This window comes from Marmota flaviventris, chromosome 9 (genome assembly GCF_047511675.1).
Source record: "Marmota flaviventris isolate mMarFla1 chromosome 9, mMarFla1.hap1, whole genome shotgun sequence".
Taxonomy (NCBI): Eukaryota; Metazoa; Chordata; class Mammalia; order Rodentia; family Sciuridae; genus Marmota; species Marmota flaviventris.
In genome coordinates, this window is record NC_092506.1 from 71065143 (window position 1) to 71081086 (window position 15944).

The following is a 15944-nucleotide window of genomic DNA, read 5'->3' on the forward strand; positions in this document are numbered from 1 at the left end:
ACCCTCCGCTATCCTGCTGTCTGCTCCAGGAACAGAGCTGTGTGGGACCCTCTGCCTTCAGACATCTATTTGGTTTGACATTGGAAGGAAGTGGAGAAGTGAAGCCCTGGAAGAGGAGATGGAAGTGAGGGCAGGGATTTATCTCCCAGACTTTGTTCTTGTAGGGTCACTTTTGGTTGGTGGTGTCTCATTGTGACTGTCAAAGTGATGTTCTCGCACAAATTTCTCTTTCCAAATCTGGTAACTGTTCCCTCTCATTGTCTTTTTGGGCTTAGAGATGATAACAGCTTGGGGTATTTGTGGTTTTTGTATATATGCTGCTGTGGGAAATTTTTAAAAAATATTTATTTTTTAGTTATAGGTGGACACAATATTTTTATATTTGTGTGGTGCTGAGGATCGAACCCAGTGCCTCACTCATGCTAGGTAAGTGCTCTACCACTAAGCCATGACTGTAGCCTATGGGTAAAGGTTTTAATAACTGGTTTAGGGGTGGAATTGAGGACAGTCCTGATTTGTAGCATTGGAGTTTCTGTGGTATAAATGCTCTACCATGGCTGATTTCATGGTATCAGTAGTATGTCCCTCAGTATGAAGTTGGGAAAAGATGCACAGTAGCATTCCATTATAGTATATTCTTGCCACAGATCTATAATAAATGTTGAGTATCTCAAAAACATATATAATGGTAAAAGGAAATAAAATAATGAGGAAAATATGAGTTTTGAGTATTTATTACTGTTTGGATCTGAAGTGTCCTCCAGAGGCTCATGTGTTAAAGGTTTGGTCCCCAGCTGGTGGCATTATTGGGAGGAGGTGGAAATTTCAGGAGGTGGGGCCTAATTGTGCCCTTTTGGGGTATACTGGGACCCTAGTCCTTTCTCTGTTTCTTTGCTTCTTGGCTACCATGTAGTGAGCATCTTAGTTCAATCATGTGCTCTCCAGCATGATGTTCAGCCTCTTCTCTGGCCCAAAGTGATGGGGCCAAGCAACCACAGGCTGAAACCTCTGAAACCACAAGCCCCCCAAAATCTTTCTTCCTTCAAGTTGATTTTCTCAGGTATTTTGTCACAGCAATAGCTGACTGACACAATTACCTTTGCTTTTAATATAACAGCTAATTTTAAGCCTGTAGAATTAATTTTTTTAGAGATGTCTATATTTAATAACTGGCTTACAAAAATGTCTGAAAAGTTAATCAGTTCTTGTGAGCTGCCTTCTTCTTTGCAATCTTTCCAGAATTATCACAATATGAATATGTGGTCTGGTTCTTTTGGGATGCTTATTATCATTTTCTTATTTCATCTACACAATAACCTTTATGAGTCAGGTGCTGTTATTACCTGTTTCTTATAAATGAAGGCCCTGAAGTTTAGAGAGATTAAGTAACTTACTGTAGGTCACACATGTAATAAGTTGAAATATAAACCCAGACTAACTCCTGGTTTAAAAATGGCTTAGAAGTGTTCACAGTCAACTGGGAAGAGAAAGGGTACACAGAATTTGTAAAAATGCAGATGGAAGAGAGGATAGGGAAGAAAACAACTGATTATAGGTAAAGGCAGGAAGTGGGAGTTTTCATGGAAATTTAGGCACAGTGGGTTGAAGTTATTTGTGAAGTTTAGGGTGAAAAGTTGGAAAGTTAAGAACCCAGGGGCAGGAGGATGTAGTCCTAAGCAATGGTCCAGGCCCTGGTTTCAATCCTCAGCAGCAAACAAGCAAACAAACAAATAAAGCAAATAAAACCAGGCAGCGAGGTTACCAGGTTGTTTTATTTAATTTGAAAGTGCAGGGAAAACAAAAAATGGTTTATCAGGCTTGGTCAGAAAAGCTTTTCTTAAACAGGAAATGCAAAGACCCTGTGCAAACACCAAACCACAAATATCAGAAAGTACTTCTCTCTAGCATTTGACTCCCAACGGGGAAAAAAAAAATCTTATTACTTCCAGGAGAAATATAGGCATTGAGATGTTGAAGGCTGGACTTTCATTTTAAAATATTATTTTAAAATCTATGGTTCTTAATGAAATTTTAAATCCACTCTCTGATTGAACACTTAGGAACCAGCAACTTTACTCATCCAATACCCTTGAGATAATATCTTCAAAAATCCCTTTGACTTGGTGATACTTACCTATCCTTCAAAGATTAACTGATAGAGAGACACTGGATGTATCCCAGTGGCAGACTGATCACATGCCTTCATGCCTGGAAATGAACTCACAGACCTATAGATGATTCTTCTACCATCAATTCACACTGGGGTCATTTCATTTTACAATATCCTCTAGAGCCCCCAGAAAGAGTGGGGGCCCATGCCAGTCCCTTGGAAGCTGTGACCCCTTTGCTAGGTGATTTCTGGGGGAAAAAAAGACTTGTCTATAGAATTTCAAAACTTCAAAGCTGGAAGGGATATTCTCCGGACCAATACTTCCTTTAGGGTCACTGTAAATAAAAATAAAGCACCACCAGTCCTTTCTAGTGATGGAGTTTAGGTCATGTTACCCCCAAACATGGCAGTTTAGCATATTGAACAGTTTAAGCTGAAGAGACTCTCTGGCCTTCACCTTCTCCCCTAAAGACGTTCCTAAGGTCCTCATGGGAGCATGGTCTCCCTATAAACTCCTCTAATTAGAGGAAAGGCACATCCTTATCTCTGGGCATGGGAGACACTGAGAGAAATACAGATGGACATGCTTTTTCTAAATTTCCCCATTTTACTATCCTTAACTGATATCAATTTGTCTTATCACACTTTCCTTTGGTTTTCTACTCTTCACCAGACCTATTATAAAAATGCTCAGACTTAAACCAGCTCTTTGGGTCTCCATTTCCTTATAAAGACTCCTGTGTCATATAAAATTTATATTAAAAATATTGTGTATGTTCTCTTGTTAATCTGTCTTTTGTCAGCTTAATTTTGGGGCCTCAGCCACTCAGGTAGGTGGTTTGAAAAAAAAATCCCCTATACTATCACCTTCCAAAACCTAGAAACTATTAGCCATTTACCTACCAAAGACCACTCAGATGAACTCAGATGAAACATAAATCTTCTTGCCTTTTAGAAAGAACTGTTTCAGCTCATAATGGTAACACTGGTTATCTCGTGATGATCAGACATTTTGATTGGCTGTATGCTTTTTGTTAATGAAAACATGGAAAAAAATTGTGATAAAATAATAAAAATAAGATAAAAATACTAAAAATTAAATAATAGGCAGGCATTTTTATATTCTCACTTTATTGACAAGGAAATTGAGACTTAGGTGAATGAACTTGACTAAAGTCTTCAGTGAAGCTGGTACTTGAATTCTGAGTGGTTCATGTCAGAGCACAGGCTCTTTACTGTTATTTAACCATGACAATAAAGGAGAGGGGACTTCTGTGTAAACCACAGAAATAAGGGGAAAACCTCAATGGGAAGAATTAGAAAATAAATAAAACTATAATTATGAGCCTTGATTGAACCTGGATGATTTAAATATTCTAGAGATCTCTAATGACTTAAGATCCCAATGTGTCAAATTAAATCAACCATCAGACCAGGAAAAAGTCACACTGGAAAAATTCTGTTGGCTGATAATAAGACAAGAAGTAGCACGTGTTGTGGTTAGAGCACTGGACAATCAGGAGAGTTAAGTTATGTCCCAGAAAACTAGATGATCTTGGGGGAAGTCAATTCAAAGTTGGGGTTCCTTGGATTTCATTATTCCTATCTGTAAAGTATAGGGATTTTTCAAATTGACTGTGATAGAACATGAGATCTATAATATATTGTACTGTTTACTTCTATTTATGTAACAAACTACCTGTTTTAGTTAGCTTTTTTGCTACTGTGACCAAACAACAAGAAAAATTTTGGAAGAGGAAAAGTTTATTTGGGAGCTCATGGTTTCAAAGGTCTCAGTTCATAGATGGCCAGCTCCATTCCTCGGGGCTCAAGGTGAGGCAGAACAATGTGGCAGAAGATATGGTGGAGGGAAGAGGCTCACATGATGATCAGGAAGCAAAGAGAGTGAGACTCCACTCTCCAGATGCAAAATATATACCCCAAAGGCATGCCCCCAATGACCACCTCTTCCAGCTACACCCTACCTGCCTTCAGGTACCACTCAGTAAATCTCCATCAGGAGATTAATTTGCTGATTAGATTAGGACTCTTATGATCCAATCATTTCACCTCTGAATGTTTTTGTACTGTTTCACATACGAGCTTTTGGGGAGATAACTAATATCTAAATCATAATATCATCCTAAAATCTGGTGGCTTAAAAAAACAACTATTTATTATTTCTTGAGTTTCTGGGGCTGCTTAGCCTCAACTATGCCATTTTCTGCTCCATGTGGTGCTGACTGGGTTTGCTCATGAGGCTGCACTGAGTTAAGAAATTGATTGGGGTTAGAATATCCAAGAAGTCTCCATTTACATGCTTAGCTTCAACTAGGGTGATTGGAATAGTTGGAGACACCGCACCTCCCTCCAGTAGGGTGGTTTGATTTCTTACATGGTAGCTGGTTTGTAAGACAGCAAAACAATCTGGCAGGCCTCCTAAGGATTCAGTCCAGAACAGGAGCAACGTCATTGTCACATCATATTGGATGAGATAAATCTCCAGGCCAGCTTAGATCAAGTGCACATAGGGATGGGAGGAATTGGTGGTGGTTAACCCTGCAGACAATCTTGTAGCCCTCATCCAGCGTGGGCTACTGAACCAAAGTCACTCAAGTGAATTTGGAGTGATACGAAAAGACCATGCAGACATGGAATACCTTTTTCTGAGCTTCAGGACAGCCTCCCCGGCTCCTGGCCTCAGGCTCCCACAAAGGGTGGGCAAGAGAAAGACTCGAGAGGCTGATGAGAGAGAGATGGGGGGCATGTTCTGAGGCTTGCCTTTTATTGGGGGTGCTATTCCACAGAACATTCTATCCGAAAAAGGGCAAAGGGTAGGATTACAAAGGAACAGGTGAGTGTAACTCATCCCACCAGGTAAAGCCCACTCCTGGAGCCACACCTCATTATCTGAGTGGAGGTAAAGTCCAATGTATCATGGGTGCAAAAACTGTTTAGTACCCCTTTACTCAGGATTTAACAGTGTGCACACAGCTCCTATCCAGAGCAGCTCCCAACACAATACTATGGGCAAAGAGTTCCATGGTCACATAAATTTGAAAAATCTGGATTAAACACAATGAAAAAGGTTTCTTAACAACAAAGCTGAACAGCAAGTTGTTAGAATGATAATTGAAGTGCCAAGAATGATATAAAGTAGGTAGGAAGTATAAGGGAGGTGCATAACTATTGCTTTCTAGTCTAACTTCATAATCAATACGAGATAAAAAGAGGAAAAGGTAACCAGTTTACCAAGAAACATTCATGATTAAACTGGTTGCCACAGACCCTTGTAGGGTTGGAGAGATGTAGAATGTCTCCAGGGAGTTGTGAAGGATCTGGACCAGTTTCACTCTTTTCTTCATATGTCATGGAAACAGTCATTTTTCTTGTTAATTAAAACCTTCTTCAATGTAAATGGAGATTTTAGACTTGTTTAGGAAAAAAGGCTACCCATTGCTAATTAAAATGATTTCTTCCTGCCTTCAGAATCAGGTTTTTAAGGAGGTACAATTAGTTGTGGGAAGATAATGAAATCTAGGCTGATTTTTCAATTATTTGTCTCATGTTAAGCAATAGGCACTGTTTTCTTGACTCTCTGGCCACGTGAAAAGCACAAAATGACCCACTAGAGTGATTGATACCCTGAAGATATGGTGTGTGTGTGTGTGTGTGTATTGGGGGTGAGGTCAGCTTCCTGTGGAACAAGAGAACAGGCTCTGGAACCTGCCTAATCTGGTTTTGAATTCTTGTTTCTCTTTTTACTCTTTGCAAGTCCTGGGGGAAGTTATATAACTTCTTTGATCCTCAGTTTATTCATCTATAAAAATACCCAACTGATAGGATTTTGGGAGAGATTAAATGTAACATTATATTCTTCACTTTTTGTTCCAAGAACCATTTGTTCAATAAATATTTAGTTAACTAAGTGCCTATTGAGTAGCAGGTAGGGCATTACGTACAGGGGATAGTCTGGAAAAGAAATCAACCACTCACAGGAAATTTAACAAATGATACATTTTCAACTAAAAATATTTGGAAAGAATTGCAAACTCAGGTCAATAGCCTAATAGAAATGAGCAAAATGTTGTGGCAGACAGCAGTGGGAAACAGTCGGTATCTTCAGTATGTTTATGAAGGAATGTCTCTCTGAGTTGACACTTAAGTTGAAACATGGAGGATGAGAAGGAGCCAGTCATATGAGGAGCAAAGGACAGGGCATTCCAGACACAGGGAACTGCAAATTGCAAGTTTCTAACATGGCAAAGAATCTGGTCAATTAGAGTATCTGATGGAAGACCAATTGGCTTGAAGTGAGGGGAAAACTGGAGAGGTAGGAAGAATCAAGTAAGACCTACCAAGGGAATTTCAGCTTTATTCCAAGAGCAATGGGCAGGCATGGTCATTGTGGAATTCTGAGTAGAGATAAACATGACCCAATGTACAATATCACAAGATCACTTCTGGCCTCTGTAGATCAACAGAAGTTGAGCAAGATTGGAGAAAAGGGAAATAATGAGGAAGACATTGTAGTAGTTGAGGAGAGTGTTGATGGGGCCACTAGGGTGGTGGTACTGACAGTAAAAACAAATTGGCAGAATATCTGTGGTTGAACGTGCAGGACTTGCAGATGGTTTGGATATGGGAAGTGAGGGAGACAAAAGGCTTAAAATGAATTTTTCTGGGTTTGGGTCTGGAAATCATGTGGGTAGAGATTCCATGTACTGAGTAGAGAGAAATCAGAGGAAGAACAGGTTTGGGGGTTGAGGTCACAGGGATATGGCAGAACTTTCAGTTTCATCATGTTTGGTGACAGAACCAGTTTGACATGCCAAGTGAGCGACTAAATAGATGAGATGAGATCAGATGTGAGATCCTGGCTGGAGTCATGAATTTGGAAGTCAGTAGCATAAGAAGACAGTATTTAAAGCCAGGGCACTGGGTGAGATCAGAGAGAAAACAGAAGAGCAGGAAGGAGTCTTGAATTGAATGAGACTGAATAAAGAAGGAGGGCAAGTGGGAGAATGAGGAATGGCTAGTGGGGTGGGAGGAAAAACAGGGAAATATGCTGTTGAGGAAGCTGAGAGGAAGGATAATATTCCATAGAAAAATATCTGAATGCTAGGTTAGTTGAACAAGGAGAAAATTGGTCTGTTCCCTGGATTTAGCAACTTGATATGATGTGGATGGAACCTGGATTTGTGGAAGAAAGAATGGGAAGTGAGGAAATACAGATGGGATATATTGATACGTCTTTTGAGAAATTATGTGAGGAGCAGAGAAATAGAGGTGTGGTAGAAGGGGACGTGAGATCAAAGGAAGCACAGCAGAGGTTCCCATTCTTCCCTTCTTTCTTATTAGCTTTTTCTAGAGGCATCCAAATGCTTAGCTGAAAACTATTTACCAGCTTCTGTTGCTATTTGGGAAAGCCCAGGGGATGGCAGTAGAAGTCATTAGGCAGAGTTTCTGTAAAACTCTTTCCAATGGACTGACTCAGCTGTCTTTTTTTTTTTTCTTTTTGTCTTGCCTAGATAGTAGATAAGAAAGTAGAAACTGCAGTAGTCCTGAGAGGACTCCGCAGATAGACACCCCCATTAATGAAGAGGAATAAGAAAAACTGGGCAGAAGACTATGGCACCAAGAATATTCTTAGACCATGATTACATTTTGGTTTGAGTCAGGGGGCTAGGCCAGGGCTGTGCAGCCCTTGAAAAGGTGAGAGAGATCCTGGGCCTAGGTTGGTGACTTGGGCTTTGACAGACTTCTGTAGAGGTGTAACACACCTGCCAATCTCCCTTTCTGAAGAAAATTCCTGCAGCAATGCTCACATCCTTTATCCTCTTCCTCATGGCTGAGTCTCCTACTCCTTCCTCTCCAGTGCATTCTCCAGGCAGCTGCCAGAGTGAACATTCTGAAATGCAAATTTGGTTTTTAAAGCTCTGATTAGCTCCTCATCATTTAAGCTATATCACTTGCCTTGCAATGTAAGGACTTCTCTTCTGATCTTTTCCAGGTTCCTATTTTTAGCCTTTCACTGAGCATTCTGCACACCTGTGGTGTCTGGCTGTGGGCACGTTCTTCACGGTGCCTGTATCACCAAGCATTCTGTGCACCTGCATCTGCCCTGCTTGGCCATCAGCATGTCCTTATAGGTACCTTTACCTTTCCCATCTCTAGCTTTTCTTTATGTTCCTGTCTTCCTGATGTCCATCTTCCTTCTCTCTCATTATTATACTTTCAAGGTATAGCTCAAATGCCAGGCTTTCTTGATGGCTCTAATAAGAATTAGTTGTTCTTTAATTCTTACAACCTCACCTCTCATTTTCCCTTTATGCTGCTCTTCCCTCCAGGCAGGCCTCTCCACCGATTATAATTCTTGAGGCCAGGGGCCACGATTGACTCAACTCGATAAATGCTTGTTAAGTGGGAGAGCAGAGCAAGATGGCAGCTAAGATCCTCTGGTGATGGTCTTCCCATGGGAACACCAAGCTGAACCAAATTACCATCACAAGAGCTAAGGAGATTAGGCGAGTGACCATAGTGCCTACTAGTAGCATAAAAACACGAAAAGATGTATTGAAGAAGGCAGCTGGAGAAACGCAGCTCCTAATGGTCCCATCCTCAGATCTGCCAACAGATGGAGCTTCTGAAACAGCTCTAGGACCAGGGAGAGTCTATTGGACTTTGAGCTAGCATCCCCTGTGGCTGGTCTTGGGCCATGAGTTCACCTAAGCAACAAGCATCCCATAGCATGGGGGCCTTGGTCCTACCTCAGTGTTATGCTGGTCTTGATGGGCTGTGGGCACAGGGGTGAAACAACTTGGTGGTCCTGGTGGCCACACATGTGACATAGGAGCCTGGAGTTGGTTCATCCAAGGGGTCTCTGCCCAGAGTCAGGCAGACTCCCATAGTGCTTGACCACAGACTGGTTAAATGTGGACAAAGGGCCTACCAGGAAGAGGCTTGAATTCTTCCACAACATTTTTCTTTCAGCCAGATATTTTTTTATGAATCAAACAAGTCAATGTATTGCAAAGAAAACAGACTCTCATCTCTCCAGACTTTCTTATAAGTGCATGGATTATCCTACATCTTGGCCAACTGTTCAAGTTGCTTCTTGCTTCCTGATAATTCTTGCTGCCTGTTAGAGACGATGAACCACTAATCTCCCCATATTTCATGTCCAACCCATACCTCATGTTCTGCCCTTTTTGTTTACCTGGAAAGCCAAGTCATCTTCATGCCACCCAGGCAAGACAACCAAACCAAAATAAAAACAAAAAACGAAAAAAACCTGACAATGAAGAAAACGCAAACCAAGCCAAACCAACCAAAACGAAAACTGTCTATATAATAGGCCAGTCAGGTGGCCAATGAGATTGGTTGTGGATGAGATATCATGGGATTGACAGGAACACCAGGGAAGAGATTCAGTTTTGCCATAAAATTTCTTCCTAAGGTCTGAGCAATGAAGGCAATCAGAGGAGAGGTTCTTGCCTGACTCAGGTGTCAAGGTCACTCTTCCAGAGTCCTTATGCACTAACAGGTTTGTTTTACAGCTCCTGCATTTTAATTACCTTTCCCCCCCTTTTAATTCTTTGCCAGGAAGCTCACATTCCTTGAGAAAACAGACTGTGCTTTGTGCATTTATTTATTTTTACTCTGGCATCTAAATAGAGCCAGGCTGCGGGCAAGTGTTTATTGTTGGCTGACCAAAAGTGTAAGGAATGATTACCAAATAAGAGAAAATTCTAGCTTCTTTGGAAACATTTTCCTGTGTGGCAGTTTTCATTAAGCAACGCCTAGCCTTTCTTTTTGTGACTGTTGGCTTAAAAACTTAAATTTTAGTCGGTTATTTGACTCCAGTTTAATACGTGACACTTTCCTTTAAACTCGGAAGAATTTCAGGTAATCAAAACACAGATTGTTAGGGAAAAGGACTGAAGCCAGATGTGGTGGTTGAAAGTAAATTAGTGTAAATAATATTATAAGAATCTGGTTTGGAAAGCCCAGGGGGGGAGAGAGTTCTTCAATGCAGGGGTTATTCATTCCAGAACTGCCAGATGAAGGAGCATGGTGAAATGCAATATTTCTGTGTGAAGATTTCAAAGGGCATCAAAGACAGGTGTGGCTCATGAAAACCAAACAATCCAATTAGGAGCCAACCTTTCAACTTGTTTGTTTCACATTTTTGTTGAATAGAAATCATCTGTCCTTTCTGAGGGACTAACTCCATTACTAAGGATCTGTGGATTGTAATTTGCTTTTTTGAGTCATAAGGAATTTAAAAATTGGAATGTCCACCTGAAAATGCTTTTCTTCCCCTTTCCCTTCAGAGGTAAGTAAGTAGAGGCCATTTTATTTTGCCAGAATGATGCCTGTTTTATGTGTTTTTATCTCATGGTAAGTTTAGCTTCTCCACTGCAATGTTCATATAGGTCATCCTTTCAAAGACTTGAAGAACAGGTGTTACCTGACCAATCATCCAAACAAGATAGAACCAGAACCAGAACCAGGAAGACAGGACTTGAAAGGAAGTGGGAGAGAACTGTGTCCCTCTTTGCCATACATCATAATTTTACAGATTGGTGCGTGTGATGGCTTGGATGTGATGTGTCCCCCAAAAGCTTATGTGTGAGACAATGCAAGAACATTCAGAGATGAAATGATCAGGTTATAAGAGCCTTAACCCAATCAGTGAATTACTTCCTAATGGGATTAATTGAGTGGCATTGTAGGCTGGTAGGGTGTGGCAGAGGAGGTGGGAATTGGGGGGTGTGTGCCTTTATAGTATATATTTTGTATCTGGCCAGTGGAATCTCTCTCTGCTTCCTGATTGTAATACCCTGAGCCACTTTTCTCTACCACACTCTTCCACCATGATCTTTAGCCTCACCCTGAGCCCAGAGGAATGGAGCCGGCTGTCTGTGGACTGAGACCTCTAAAACTGAGCCCCCAAACAACTTTTCCTCCTCTGCATTTGTCCTGGTCAGGTCTTTTAGTCACAGCAGTGAAAAAGCTCACTAAAACAGCACGTATCTCTAAAGTATGCTGATTTTAATTCTTTTGGTAGATCAAGGAGGTGTATAATTGGATCATTTGTTAATTTTTAGTTTTTTGAACCTCCACACTGATTTCCAAAGTGGCTGTACTAATTTACACTCCCTCCAATAGTGCATAAGAGTTATTTTCCCCTACCCTGTCCCATATCTTCATTAGCACTTATGGTTATTTGTATTCCTGATAATTACCATTCTAACTAGAGTGAGACAGAATCTCAATGTAGTTTTGATTTGCATTTCCGTGATGGCTAAGGATGTTGAACATTTCATATGGTTCTTGGCCATTTGCATTTCCTTTAGAAGTGTCCAGTTCCTTTAGGGCCTAAGTTTTTGGCTTTGAAAATTTGACCAGTGGTGTCTTACTGATGTGTCAGTTTTCAGTTGTGAAGCATGCTGAAAATCATTTGTCCTTTGAAGTCTACAGTGAAAGAGCCATCAGATCAATCATCACGAATCACCTCAATGGGTATTTTACTACATGGGAACAAAGAGGATGGAGTCAGCAGGGTCCCTCAACCCACAGCTGATACACAGTGGGTATATCAGCTGCTGAGTCAGTTGTGGAAACTGAAGGTTTAACATCTGCTCTAGCCGCATTGGAGGGACCCCTGGTGGTGGGAGAAAGATGACCTTTGTCTCATGGCAGCCACCCAGGAACTGGGCTTTAAGCTCATATCGTAAATGAAATTATCTTTTAATTCCCTTTAGCAAAGTTTGACAACTGTTTCAGCTTTGTCCCATTTGAGCTAAGGGAAATAAGGAACGAGATCTGGACTTGACACTTTGGCCATAATACTAGAAGAGAAAGGAACCAGTTTGATGACAGTGGTGTTGCCTTTTGAGGTGTCCCCATGAGAAAGTTGAGTCACAGAAAATAAAAATTGGGGCTATGAGGCCCAGCAGTCCTGGTGCATAGAAAACATTCTCCCTTGACAACCTGCAAGATGCCAGGCGTGGTTGTGTAAAGAAAGCTCGTGTTGGCTCCCTCTACAAATGTCCCTTAGCTCTGTGCCATGGTGGGGCTTTTAAGTTCTGTTGCTAAATATTTGGTCTCACAGTGTCTTCACAGAGAAAGCTTCATAGCTGGGCCCTTTTAGGTTGGAGATGTATAGGTCACTTCTAGCTTCTGAGACTTCTAGAATCATCAGGTTTAAAAATAGTTACATAGAAATGAAATAGGACACAAGGAAAAGTCAAATGCTCCTCTAAAGTTTTCTTTCCTTCTGAATAAACACATGCTATTGAAGTGAATATGGCTTTTTTTTGTAGTGTCACCATTAATATTAAACAAGGTGAGATTGCAAGTGCTAAAAATTTTATAATCGTTGAAACCTGAGGTCTGCATTGGTCTTGCAGCTTCAGTCAGTATCTTAAACTGAGGGTCTTTACCACCAAGTACCAGGACTGGCATCAGTCGTCAGGCCAATAGCTCTCAGTGATGGCTGGGATGGCATGACCAACCATTCTGGCTTCCTGAGTGGCAGGTTTGATTTTTGATGACATTTCACCCCTTGCATGGGAGGAATTCGCTTTGGTTCTCCAGCTATCAGACCTGTGTTGGCTAAATGTCAGTACAAGATAGCATGTTTAACCTGAGAAAAATTTAGGAATCTGGAAGATCCAGATTCCCAAATTTGACATTTTTAAAAATATGTTCAGATCTTTGGAGCTAGTATGTTTTGTGGCCCCAATGTGTATAGATTAATGACACTGCATCCCCAAATTGTGCCACTCTTTGTATCATAAGTATCAGGTAAAAATATATTTTTTTCTTTATTCTTAATATTTTCTGGAATTCTGTCATTGGGAAATTCTTTCCCCCCAAAAGATGTGCCTTTAAAAGCCTATCTTTTAACATACCATTCATTTTTGGCAAAAAATCCTGACTACAACCAGGCAAATATTTAAAAATATACAAAAGCACTGTGTCAATTCCTATTTGCACTGCCCATGTTTCTCAGAGCAAACCTACCCTAAGTGCACTTTAGCTCTGAAATTAGACAAATTTGATAAAAATAAAGATGATTCTATTCTTTATGAAATAAGACAAATTATGCTTTGGGAGAATATAATTTTCTATAAAGTATAAAATGTTTTAATATTTATATCTTATAATAAAACCATGACATGTTTATAAACACTATCAAGCATTTTTACAACGGGGCCACCACTGACACGGGAAACGCAATAAATATCCACGGACACACTGAGTATGAAATATACATCTTGATTTTATAATCGTGTGTGCTTTATTTTTTACACAAATGGAATGGAAGTGTTGAATATTTACACTTAACAGGAGTGTAAGCTGTGCAGTGTCTCTGTAAACTCCAGCCCAGGCAAGGAGTAATCCCCCCTCCCTCCCCTCCTGTACTACAGCTCAGTGGAGAAACATCCTGTCAGAGAGAAGCACAAAATTGTCATATTCAAAGGATCTAACAGGTACAACCTGGTGCACTCAAAAGTTAAGACACACTTAGAAAACACAAATTCAAAAGGGAGAGAAGAAAAGTTTGCCATCCATTGGGCGTCAACCTTCCCACTTGGTTTGTCTGTTCTCAGGAATTGCTAGGGAGATACTGTACTCTACTCTTTTAGCTCATTTTGTCTAAACTGTCCTCCTGTCTTAGCTTGTCCTCAGCTGCTACAAGAAACTGCACAGCTGTACAAGAAATGATTTCCAAAGCACAGGTTTCAGTGAGGAAGGATATTTACAGACTGGAGTGTGTGTGTGAGTTTCCAACCACATTCATTCATACCTAATGTAATATGTGTATACATGATATGCATATCACATAGACCATACATACACATAAGTAAAAGGTATATCCACAGAGTTCTGTAGGGAGTCTCCTGGAAAATTGGTTGTCACAGGAGCTACTCCACATGCTTTAAGGGAGTTGATCCTTTTTTTTTTTTTCCCTAGAAGTGACAAATTCGTATGATAAATTTAAGAACTAGCCTGAGTCCTTGGCTTAATTTTTTTTTTTTTTTGTAGGAATTTTAGGCAGGACCAAGACAGGAAAGAAAAAGTTGTCATTTTACCAGCAAGTCCATTCAATCTCACCGGAGCAATCACCAGCTGAAAAGCAGAGGGGGCTTCACATGAAAATGGGAAAAAGAAAGTAGGAGGAAAAAATCATCTCTCTCCAAACCAAGGCGATGACATGGCTTCAATGAGAAGGAAGAGGTTTGCTGTCAGAATAATTGTTGGGGCCAGAGTCTGCCTTTACTGAAAGGAAGTGTCCTCAGAGACTCGGGGTGGTCTTGGGAGTGAGCTCGTGTAGGACTAGGGTTCAGGCAGAGGTACCCAGGCGCTGGCAGGGCCCACAGCACATGCATCATCGCTGCCAGGGCAGCGGTGCAGGCTGGCTCTGGGAGGCACGCTGGAGTTGGCTCCAGGTCAGGGCCTCACACTCAGCTTTGCTTTCTGGGCTGAGTAGGAAAAATGGTGACCCCAAGTATATGTGTCATTAGTCCAGTGTATGGACTTGCTGTCTGAAGCAGCCATAAGCCCTTTATAGGACAGAAAAATTAAGGAAGAGGGTGTAGGAGAAGAGTTGATCAGAGATGTGATGAGAGGAGAGGACAGGAAAGGTATAAAAAGGGCATTGAGAGAGAGACTAAAGGAGAGGTGGACAAAGAACAGGGAGGGAGTGAAGGAGGGTTATAGGACAAGATCAGTGGCTTCAAGAAGCCAGGAAAAAACAAAGAGGGATGGGATGAGATAGGAAGAGGTGAGCACTGGGAAAGAATGAGGAAAGGGAAAATAAAAAGCAAGAACCAGAGATGCAGAAAGCTTTCCCTTGGCTCAGCGTCCAGAAGGGCTGGCAGTAGGATCTAAGACAGCTCACAGAGGCACCCGAGTGCAGCTTTGTAAAGATGGGCTTGCTAAGCAGATAGAGCCAATCCAAGAATTTGGGGCTGGGAGAAAGGCCTGAAAATAAATGGCCAAGAAATCCTGCAGGAGGAAAGCAAAAAAAACCAAATGCCCCAGCAATTGGCTGACAAATGGGATTTTGATTTTGGTAGAGCTGAGACCCCCGTGGTGCTACACATTGTACCAGAGCATGAAAAATAGCACCAGTGACACGATCTGGCACTTTTCTGAAAGGGCCCAGCATATGAAGGTGACATTGCGCCCCCAGCAAGCCTTCAGATTGGAGAGAGCTCCGGACAAAGTTTGCAATGTTAGCACCAGTCTGGCCCCAGGCTCCAAGTGCATTTGCACCAGATGTAATCTGGGTACCTTTCATTTCATTTCCATTCAAGTCATTAGATTTGCTGCAAAATACACCAGTTCATTGGAGCCATAGAGACCTCAACATTGGGAAGCGCAAGACAACACAACAAATGGAGGTGTAAATTCTATAGGAAAAGACCCTCTCACCAATTCGCTTGGTGATTTTTCAAGCAAATATATATGTATATCTATATTTATATAAATCTACATAAAAAATCAGTGCAAATGCCAATTCTAATCTGGAAGCATCTACACTAGGAAAATAAATATATTACTACAAAACCAAGGGTTGGTGGTTCAATTTGATTGTACTCAGCCACAGCAATACTATTAAATGGAAAGCACATCACACGACCCAAGAAAACATCTACTCATTAATGACAGTCCTCTAAATAAATGGTTGCATGCTCAGTTGAGAAACCAAAGAAGTTATCATGGTGGCCTAAAAATAGAGCTGGGATCAGGAATGGCATTCTGGTGGCAGAAAACTTTTGGGAGCAATAATGATGAAAGTTGGCCTTGACCTGAA